Raw genomic sequence first — 10219 nt, 5'->3', positions numbered from 1 at the left:
GGGAAATAATAATAGTCATTTAAGTGTCAAAGGGGACATGAGAGGGATGTCCGAGGACCACATCCCAATGGACAGTCCTTTAAGAGATGTTAAGAGATTGGAAGTACAATCCTCAGACACGAGGAAAGGATAAAAAACAAATGATAAAATGTCAATGAAAAACAGCCTTACAGTCAGGAGGAATCAGATTATGCTTTGTGTCAGAAGGGCTAGTAGCTGAAGGCCTACTGAGGGTACACTTCGTAACTAACTTATAGCCAGACATCCAGAAAAATATTCAAAAGCTAGAGGAGTCGTTGCGGGAAGCTCCAAGTGTCTGTGAATTACAGTGTGTGTGTGTGTCTGTGTGTGTGTGTAAGAGAGAGAGAGAGAAAAAAGCTGTACAGCTAACAGAAAGTTTAACCCTTTGTGATTCAGTCTGAATGCACATTTATTTGTTGGTGATTGAATGTTCCCTGGAGCTTGAGATCCGGGACTGTTTTGAATCTGATTTCTATTATGGAAATTTTAACATGATTTCTTTTAAGGTTAAGGATTTTACAGATTATGAAATAAAATGTTAACTTCTGCTCTTTTTACAGGTCATGACTGCCTTACTATCAGTTTCTAACTAATCTCTTTTATCCTTACATAAAAGTGATTTATGGAGGACAGTTGAAGTATTAACTTGAATAGACAAATCCTTTAAAGGCAGCTCTGGTTATTTCACGACCTATAGCATTGTAATTGAGCCATGACTGGTCAGGACTACTTGGGAGAAAGTGAGGACGGCAGATGCTGGAGATCAGAACTTAAAAATATGTTGCTGGAAAAGCACAGCAGATCAGGCAGCATCAAAGGAAGAGGAGAATCGACATTTCGGGCATAAGCCCCTCTTCAGGGAGGACTAGTTTTTGATTTGAATCGGGGACTGGAACCGGGTGATTGTGGTGGATTTCAGAGTTGGGAACTGTGTGCATTTTGCATTTTGAATATTAAACACTGAGTAAATGAATTTATAATATATAAATATATATTTACAAGTAAGATTCCAAAATGTTATAGTTAGGAACAGGCTTTAAAGAAAAGCAAGCATAAATTGATAAATTGTATTTGAGATTAAAGGGAGCAAGAAATATTGCAATATTTCTTTTAAAAAAAAAAATCAAGGTCTAAACAAAACATTGGGTGATGAGGAATGGCCATGAGGTGCCCTAAAGCTGTTCAGTTGGTTAAATCGTCTCTGGCAACGTAACATGAGAAGCAGAAACAGAAGGCAAAAATAATGCTAGCCCACGGTTAATGAGGTAATAAAGAAAAGGACAAAACTAAAAGGATAAGGAAACTGGAATGGTGGCGGGCAGCATGTTGAAAATAAAGGGAGGAGAAGGGATTGGGGAGGAGATGTTAAGGGGTCTGGTGGACAGGAACAGGGATCAAAGTGGAAATCCCCACAGGCGGGATGTTATTACTGTGGGAAGACAGGTCACTTTAAGAGAGAGTGTCCTGATCCGAAAAAGGAAGTAAAGGCAGTGCCGTTTATGAACCTTGATGAAAAATAGAGGTGTCAGGAGTTCCTGCCCCCAGGGACCCACCAGGAACCCTTGATAAATTTAAAGGAGGGACCTTAAAAAGAGGACGTAGTTTTCCTAGTCGCTACGGGGGCAGCAAGGTCATCCTTAAAGTTTAAGCCCAAGGGAGTGGGAACGAAAAAGTTAATTGGATTATGGCAACAGTTTTGTGATGAGAGGCATGAAGAATCAGTTTAGCGTTCATGACAAGAAATTGCCACCGAATTGGGGATTGAATTAACTGCAAATGGTGTTATGGAATCTGTTGAGGTTCTTAAAAATGAATGTGCTCGAGCAAAACAATTACAGAAACAGAGTGAGAAGTCACAAGTGACTGGTAAACAAACAGAACTGCGCGATTACAGTTGTTAAAATGTTTTAGTCACTTGTGTTTCCACCCTGAATTATATAATATATATAATTAATAATTAATATTTATAATAAATCAATTGTGTTAGCCTGAATCAATATTACTTGGCAGGATTCCTTCACACATTCTCAGTGACCTGTCATATTAATTCATGGTTAATTTAAAACATGACTGCATTAATTCATTGTTAATTAAAGAATGGAAAGCTACATTACTGGCCAGAGTGTGTGCAGGCATTGGCAGCAACAGTCTTATTGGTAGAGGAGAGTCGGAAACGTACTTTTTGGTGAGCCTTAATAGTCAACACCCCACATCAGGTACGGACCATACTAAATCAGAAAGCAGGACAATGCCTCACAGACTCTCGGATCTTGAAGTATGAGACAATCTTAATAGAACAGGATGAGCTTGTGTTAGTCACAGACAGTTGCTTGAATCCAGCTGCATTTCTGTGGCAGAGAGAGAGGGGGTGGCCCCTGGCCATCCAGAACATGACTGCCTTGATATTACTGAATATCAGAGTAAAGTGTGAATGGACTTAAGAGACGTACCGTTGCATGCGGGAGCTCAATTGTTTATCGACGGGCCCTCCCGGACAATTAAGGGTAAAAGGCACAATGGATATGCTGTAGTAGACGGGATAGAGGGAAGTATTATCGAGACTGAAAGACTGCCTAACGGCTGGTCAGCCCAAACTTGTGAACTCTATGCCCTAGAAAGAGCTCTTAGAACCTTAGAAAACAAAAAGGAACAATATATACAGACTCCAAATATGCGTTTGGAGTGGTACATACCTTCGGAAAAATTTGGCAAGAAAGAGGACTGATAAATAGCAGAGGAAAAGAACTAGCTCCTGAGGAATTGATAAAACAAGTGCTGGAATCCCTGCTACTCCCGAGAGAAATAGCGATAGTCACATCAGAAGGGGAATGAACCGGAAGTAAGAGGAAATAGACTGGCCGATGAGGTAGTTAAAGAAGTGACCCTGAATCCACAAGGAGCAGTGATATACTCCCTAATACCTACAATTTCAGATCTTCAGGGTGCCCCGTTGTTTACTGCAAAGGAGGAAAAAGGACTAAAAGATTTAGGAGCTGCAAAGGCAGCAGATGGGCGCTGGATGTTACCCGATGGGAGGGAAATGTTGAATAAAATGATGATGCAAGAGATTATGGCTGTCCTACATCAGGGGAGTCACCGGGGAGCGCAAGCTATGTGTGACATAGTGTTAAGGAAGTACGGATGTAAAGGGATATACACCTTAGCCAAGCAGGTATGCGCAGGATGCCGACTTGCCAAAAGATTAATAAGAAAGTAACGAGGGGAGGGTGGGGGGGGGGCAAGAGGTGGAAGAAACCCTGGGGTAGGACCTTTTCAAAGAATACGGGTAGACTACACAGAACTAGCCCCAGTAGGGAAACAAAAATACTTTAGTCCTAATGGATCACCTAACTGGGTGGGTGGAGGCATTTCCAATGTCCTCAGCTACCTCGAAGGGAGTAGTGAAAACTCTTTTAGAACATGCAATTTCTCGATATGGAGTGGTGGAAAGTATAGATTCAGACCAAGGTCGCAATTTTACCTCTAAGATCCTACAAGAAGTAATGGCGGGATTAGAAATCTCTTGAGAATTCCACACTCCTTGACACCCGCCTTCCTCTGGACGGGTGGAACGAATGAATCAAACTTTAAAGAAGCAATTGTCTAAGCTAGTCCTAGAGACTCTATTATCATGGACAAAATGTTTACCTATCGCGTTGCTACGCATTAGGACTGCACCTAGATATGATATAGGCCTCTCTCCTTATGAGATGATGTTTGGATTACCTTTCTTGGGTGGAAGAGGGGAATTACCAACTGTAGAGTCCAATGATAAGTTTTTAAAGAACTAGATTGTGGCGCTCGGCTCTTCTTTGTCTGTCCTTAGGAAAGATACCAAACACCACCCGAGCTGGGATGGACCAATCCTAACCCTCCTGACTACTGAGACAGCTATCCGAACTGCTGAGAAAGGGTGGAGTCATCACACTCGCGTTAAAGGTCCTGTGAACGCCCCATTGGCGGAGTGGCACGCTCATCCTACAGACAACCCTCTGAAAATTAAGCTGAGAAAGAAGGAATGAACTGAGACAAAAGACTCTTTTAACATTTGATGATATCTATTATTATTAATTGTAAGGGCTGTGTGGACTCACCTCTTCCTGGCGCCTAAAAGATTAAGATAGGTAGACAGGACGATAGGCAGGGGTCAGAGATGGGTGGGTACTGGTATAGCATTGTAACATTAGTTGTACTAACTGTACAAGGAGCGGGGAAAAATCACTTCACTTCACTATGCCAAAATTATGCTGAACAAAAAGACAGAGGTCCCACACCAGGGTGAATCTGGGATCCCTACCTCGGTAATACCGCTCACCAAAGGAGAAGTGTACAATGTACAACAATTTGACTCGGGCTCAAATGATACAAAGTGGAGTTTTGACAGGGGTAAATATAACTTTGCTGGTTGGTTCCCTGGACCAGCCCCAAAAACCCAGGGTGCTATCGATGGTCTTAGGGTTTCCCCACCGAAAGGAGCAATAGATACCACCTGTTTCTGTAATCAGAATGATGCCACACCCTTCCAATTAGGAAAATCATCTTGTGTCCACACCAGCCAAGTCACTGCCACGACCACTCCCCGAATATTAAACGGAACATATTGGGTATGCGGCCTGAAGGCTTATCCATTTATTCCCGGGGAAAAATACATTCGTGTGACCGAATGTATAGGAATGCATGCATGTTATGATGTTGAGGAAACACTGCCTCAAAGCCAGAAATGCTGGAGTGGCTGCTGTTACCTCGCTTATATAGTCCCTCACCTCCGATTAGAAAAACATGAGCCCAACCTGAGAAAGGAGGGGGAATAAGACGTAAGGCCCGAGAGGTCTCTGACCGTCTGTTGTGGACACTATTCCCAAATTACGGCACTGCAAGGGCAGGGGTAGAGATACAGAAACTGGCGGCTGCCCTTAAGAAGTTAATTAATGATACCGTCGACGCAATGGGAGAAACTCAGTCCCAAATATTGGCCATAACCACTGAAAAGATTGCCATGAGACTAACAGCTTTACAGAATCGAATGGCTTTGGACTATCTCTTGGCCAAAAAAAGGGGCAACCTGTGCGCTGATTGGTAAAGAATGCTGCACAGAAATGGCGAGATTGTGAACCTCGGCACTATAGGGTGAAAAGAGGGCAGAAAATAAAATTGGTAATTATATAGTTCCTCACCTCCAATTAGAAAAATGTGAGCACAACCTAAGAAAGGAGGGGAAATAAGACATAATAAGAACAAAAGGTTAAAAAAAAAAGAAATGGGAGAGTTGTAAGAAATGGGGAAGTGTGCTGTTTTGGCAGAAATAGGAGGGGTATGTGCAGGAGGGGTATGTGCAGACAAGGGGTACAGGGAAACATATCAGCTAGGCAAGCATTAGGGAAAGGTGTCTTTATCTTTAATGCATAATTGTGGATAATTGAGTACTAACTTTAGTGCAGAATTATTAAAGTAAATAATTTCTTTCATCGTAATGTTTTAAATAATTTAGTCTCAGCAAAATAGCTGAAACGCATAAACTAGGCAAGAAAAGACACATTGTCAAAACGTATGTTCATGAATGGAATGTACCTATGACCAATGGAAGATGTTACGAGCAAAGTAAAAAGAGCGTCAAGATACAAGTTTGGCCTTATGTCGGCACTTACGGAGGGAAAGGTTGCCAACTTGGAGAGAAGGGGGCAATAAGGGCGGAGTGCAGCTGGGTAGTGGTAGAATACAATAAGAAAGATTGGGTAATGTAAGAGTTCGGGAGAGGTGACCTCACGCAGCTCAAAAGTATAACTGTGAACTAGTTTGAATGTTCATTGCTCATTTGCTTCTGCATTTGATGCCCTTTCTTGCAAAATCGTAGAATAAATTGTCTTGTTTCCAGTTTTGGTGGTCTCGTCTAAATTCTATTAAATTTATTTCTAACACTTTCCCGCAATAACTTAAGGTTTCATAAAATAAAGGTGACATCTCAGCTCACGCAATGCATTAATGGTGTGAGGTTGGAGTCTGTCTGCATTCCAGCCTTGACTCAGACCAGTTCTTCTTCCAAACTAGGAGTCTGTCAAATGTCGCATGAACTGACTGACGACAGATTGTGTGCCTCTTGAGCAAAATAGAATGTGTCTGCAAATACAAGTTCAGTCCATGTGTGTGAGGGAGAGAGGGAGTGAGACCGTGTGTGTGAGAGTGTGTGTATGTAGAAGAGAGGGAAAGAGTGTAAGTGTGCCTGTGTGTGTGAGTGTAATGGAGTATATGCCTGTGAAAGGATGTGTAAGTGATTGTGAGTTTGGGTATGTGTGTGTGTCTGAGAGAGAGCGCATGTGTATGAGAGAGGGTCTGTGTGTATATGTGTTTGTGTTGTATAGTGGGGTCACCTGTACTGTGACATGAGCCCAGGCTCCCAGTTGAGGCCATCCTCATGGGTACCAGACTTGGCTATCAGCCTCTGCTCAGTGTCTCTGTTGTGTATCCTGAAGTGTGCCTTGGAGGATGATCACCTGAGATCCAAGGCTGAGTGTCCTTGACCGCTGAAGTGTTCCCGAATGGGAGGAAACATCCCTCCCTGTTGATTGCTGCGCGATGTGCATTGATCCATTTTCGTCGTGTCTGCTTGGTCTTGCCAATGCACCATGCCTTGGGGCATCCCTGCCTACAGCGCATGTGATAGATAACGTTGGCCGAGTCACATGAGCACCTGCTGCAGGTAAGTGGGTGGTGTCCCCTCGGGTAATGTCAGTGTCCATGTCAACACTCTGATATATCTTGCAGTGGATGCCATGACAGGGTTGTACAGTGTTGTGGCCTATGCTGTCCTGAGGGTTGGATGGTTTGCTGTGAACAATGGTCTGTTTAAGGTTTGGCGGTTGTTTGAAGGCAAGACGTGGAGGCAAAGGGAAGATTTTGGCATGATGCTCATCCTTATCGATAATGTGTTGCAGGCTGTGAAGAACAAGGCATAGCAGCAGCGAAGGTAAGACCGTTTGGTTTTAAAAGTGCTTACCGGTAGCGGGCAGCGGTGTTTTTTTTTCTCTCTCTTCACAGAAAGAGCGGGAGCACCAGGGGGAAGTGACGACGACCAGAGGGGCAGCCGGGAAGGAAAGCGGTGAGTATTTATACTCACCCTTCGAAGCCGTCGGTCATTTCCAGTGCGAGCAGCAGCGAAGGTAAGACCGTTTGGTTTTAAAAGTGCTTACCGGTAGCGGGCAGCGGTGTTTTTTTTTCTCTCTCTTCACAGAAAGAGCGGGAGCACCAGGGGGAAGTGACGACGACCAGAGGGGCAGCCGAGACCCGGAAGCAGTTAGTGTAAGCTTACCTGGGTAGGTTTTTTCCCCCTTTAAAAGCGCGAAGGAGAGGAACCCGAGGCACTACACGGGTAGTGCCTCCCACCCGCCCTCCTCCTCTAACCTAATAATAACACCTGTTGTGGTAAGTAGGTAAGTGCTGAATTTTGCTTGTTGTATTCTTTAGACCCAGTTTTTTTTTAAATAAAAGTTAGCTTTAGAGGGATGGCAGTGCAGGCAGTGCAATGTTCCTCCTGCAACATGTATGAGGTGAGGGATGCCATCGACGTCCCTGCCGATTACACTTGCAGGAAGTGCACCCATCTCCAGCTCCTCCAAGACCGTGTTAGGGAACTGGAGCTGGAGTTGGATGAACTTCGGATCATTCGGGAGGCAGAGGGGGTCATAGATCAGAGTTATAGGGAAGTAGTAACTCCAAAGATGGCAGATAGATGGGTGACAGTGAGGGGGACTGGGAGGAAGCAGCCAGTGCAGGGACCCCCTGCGGCCATTCCCCTCAAGAACAAGTATACCGTTTTGGATACTTGTGGGGGGGATGACTTACCAGGGGTAAGTAACGGGGCTCAGGTCTCTGGCACGGAGCCTGTCCCCGTTACTCAGAAGGGAAGGGTGAAGAAGAGCAGAGCAGTAGTAATTGGGGACTCGATAGTTAGGGGCACAGATAGGCGGTTTTGTGGGAACGAGAGAGACTCACGTTTGGTATGTTGCCTCCCAGGTGCAAGGGTAGGTGATGTCTCTGATCGTGTTTTCCGGGTCCTGGAGGGGGAGGGGGGAGCAGCCCGAAGTCGTGGTCCATATTGGCACCAACGACATAGGTAGGAGGAGTGCCGAGGATGTTAGACAGGCTTTCAGGGAGCTAGGTTGGAAGCTCAGAGTTAGAACGAACAGAGTTGTTGTCTCTGGTTTGTTACCCGTGCCACGTGATAGAGATTCGAGGAATAGGGAAAGAGAACACTTAAATGCGTGGCTACAGGGATGGTGCAGGAGGGAGGGATTCCGGTTTTTGGATAACTGGGGTTCTTTCTGGGGACGGTGGGACCTCTATAAACAGGATGGTCTACACCTGAACCTGAGGGGCACCAGTATCCTTGGGGGGAGGTTTGCTAGTGCTCTTGGGGGGGGTTTAAACTAACTCTGCAGGGGCATGGGAACCCAGATTGTAGCTTCAGGGTGCAGGGCCAGGAGTGTAGGGAGGTTAGGAACATGGCATCAATTTCCAAGGAGGGTGTCTGTAAACAGGAAAGTGGCTTGAAGTGTGTATACTTCAATGCAAGAAGTATACGAAATAAGGTAGGTGAACTTGCAGCGTGGGTTGGTACCTGGGACTTCGATGTTGTGGCTATTACGGAGACATGGCTAGAACAGGGACAGGATTGGCTGTTGCAGGTTCCAGGATTTAAATGTTTTAGTAGGGTCAGAGGTGGGGGTAAAAGAGGGGGAGGTGTGGCATTGCTTGTCAAAGATAGTATTACAGTGGTGGAAAGGACGATGGATGAGGACTTGCCATCTGAGGTAGTTTGGGCTGAGGTTCGGAATAGGAAAGGTGAGGTCACCCTGTTAGGAGTCTTTTACAGGCCTCCCAATAGTCCTAGAAACGTAGAAGAAAGGATAGGGAAGGTGATTCAGGAGATGAGTGACAGTAATAGGGTGGTGGTTATGGGGGACTTTAACTTTCCTGATATTGATTGGGAAAGCTATAGCTCAAGTTCGTTAGATGGGTCAGTGTTTGTTCAATGTGTGCAGGAGAGTTTCCTGACACAATATGTAGACAGGCCAACAAGAGGTGAGGCCATACTGGATTTGGTTCTGGGTAACGAACCAGGCCAGGTGTTAGAATTAGAGGTAGGTGAGCACTTTGGGGATAGTGACCATAATTCGGTGATTTTTACTCTCGTGATGGAGAGGGATAAGTGTGTACTACAGGGCAAGAGTTATAGCTGGGGTCAGGGAAATTATGATGCGGTGAGGCATGACTTAGGATGTGTGGCTTGGAAAAGTAGACTCCAAGGCAAGAGTGTAAATGATATGTGGAGCTTGTTCAAGGAGCAACTATTGAGTGTCCTTGATAATTATGTACCTGTCAGGCAGGGAGGAAAGGGTCGTGCGAGGGAGCCGTGGTTTAATAAGGAATTGGAATCCCTTGTTAAATGGAAGAGGGCGGCCTATCTCAAGATGAGACGTGAAGGTTCAATTGGGGCGATTGAGAGTTATAGGGTAGCCAGGAAGGACCTGAAGAGAGAGCTAAGAGCAGCAAGGAGGGGACATGAAAGGTCCTTAGTCGGTAGGATTAGGGAAAACCCTAAGGCTTTCTATAGGTATGTTAGGAATAAAAGAATGACTAGGGTAGGAATAGGTCCAGTCAAGGATAGTAGTGGGAAGTTGCGTGTGGAGGCGGAAGAGATTGGGGAGACACTGAATGAATACTTTTCTTCAGTATTTACTCAGGAACAGGGCATTGTCGTCGATGTGAATACTGAGTCACAAATAAGTAGAATGGATGGCTTTGAGGTATGTAGAGAAGAGGTGTTGGAAATCCTGGAAAAGGTGAAAATAGATAAGTCCCCTGGGCCTGATGGCATTTATCCTAGGATTCTCTGGGAAGCAAGGGAGGAGATTGCAGAGCCATTGGCCTTGATATTTATGTCCTCTTTGTCTACAGGAGTAGTGCCAGAAGACTGGAGGATAGCAAATGTGGTTCCCTTGTTCAAAAAGGGGAGTAGGGATAACCCTAGTAACTATAGGCCGGTGAGTCTCACTTCTGTTGTGGGCAAAGTCTTAGAGAGAATTGTAAGGGATAGGATTTATGCACATCTGGATAGGAATAATGTGATCAAGGATAGTCAGCATGGTTTTGTGAAGGGCAGGTCGTGCCTCACAAACCTTATTGAATTCTTTGAAAAGGTGAC

The sequence above is a fragment of the Chiloscyllium plagiosum genome, unplaced genomic scaffold (assembly GCF_037043375.1).
Source record: "Chiloscyllium plagiosum isolate Xiang-an unplaced genomic scaffold, Cpla_swu_hap1 HiC_scaffold_35, whole genome shotgun sequence".
NCBI lineage: Eukaryota > Metazoa > Chordata > Chondrichthyes > Orectolobiformes > Hemiscylliidae > Chiloscyllium > Chiloscyllium plagiosum.
Note: the sequence above shows the minus strand (reverse complement) of the source record.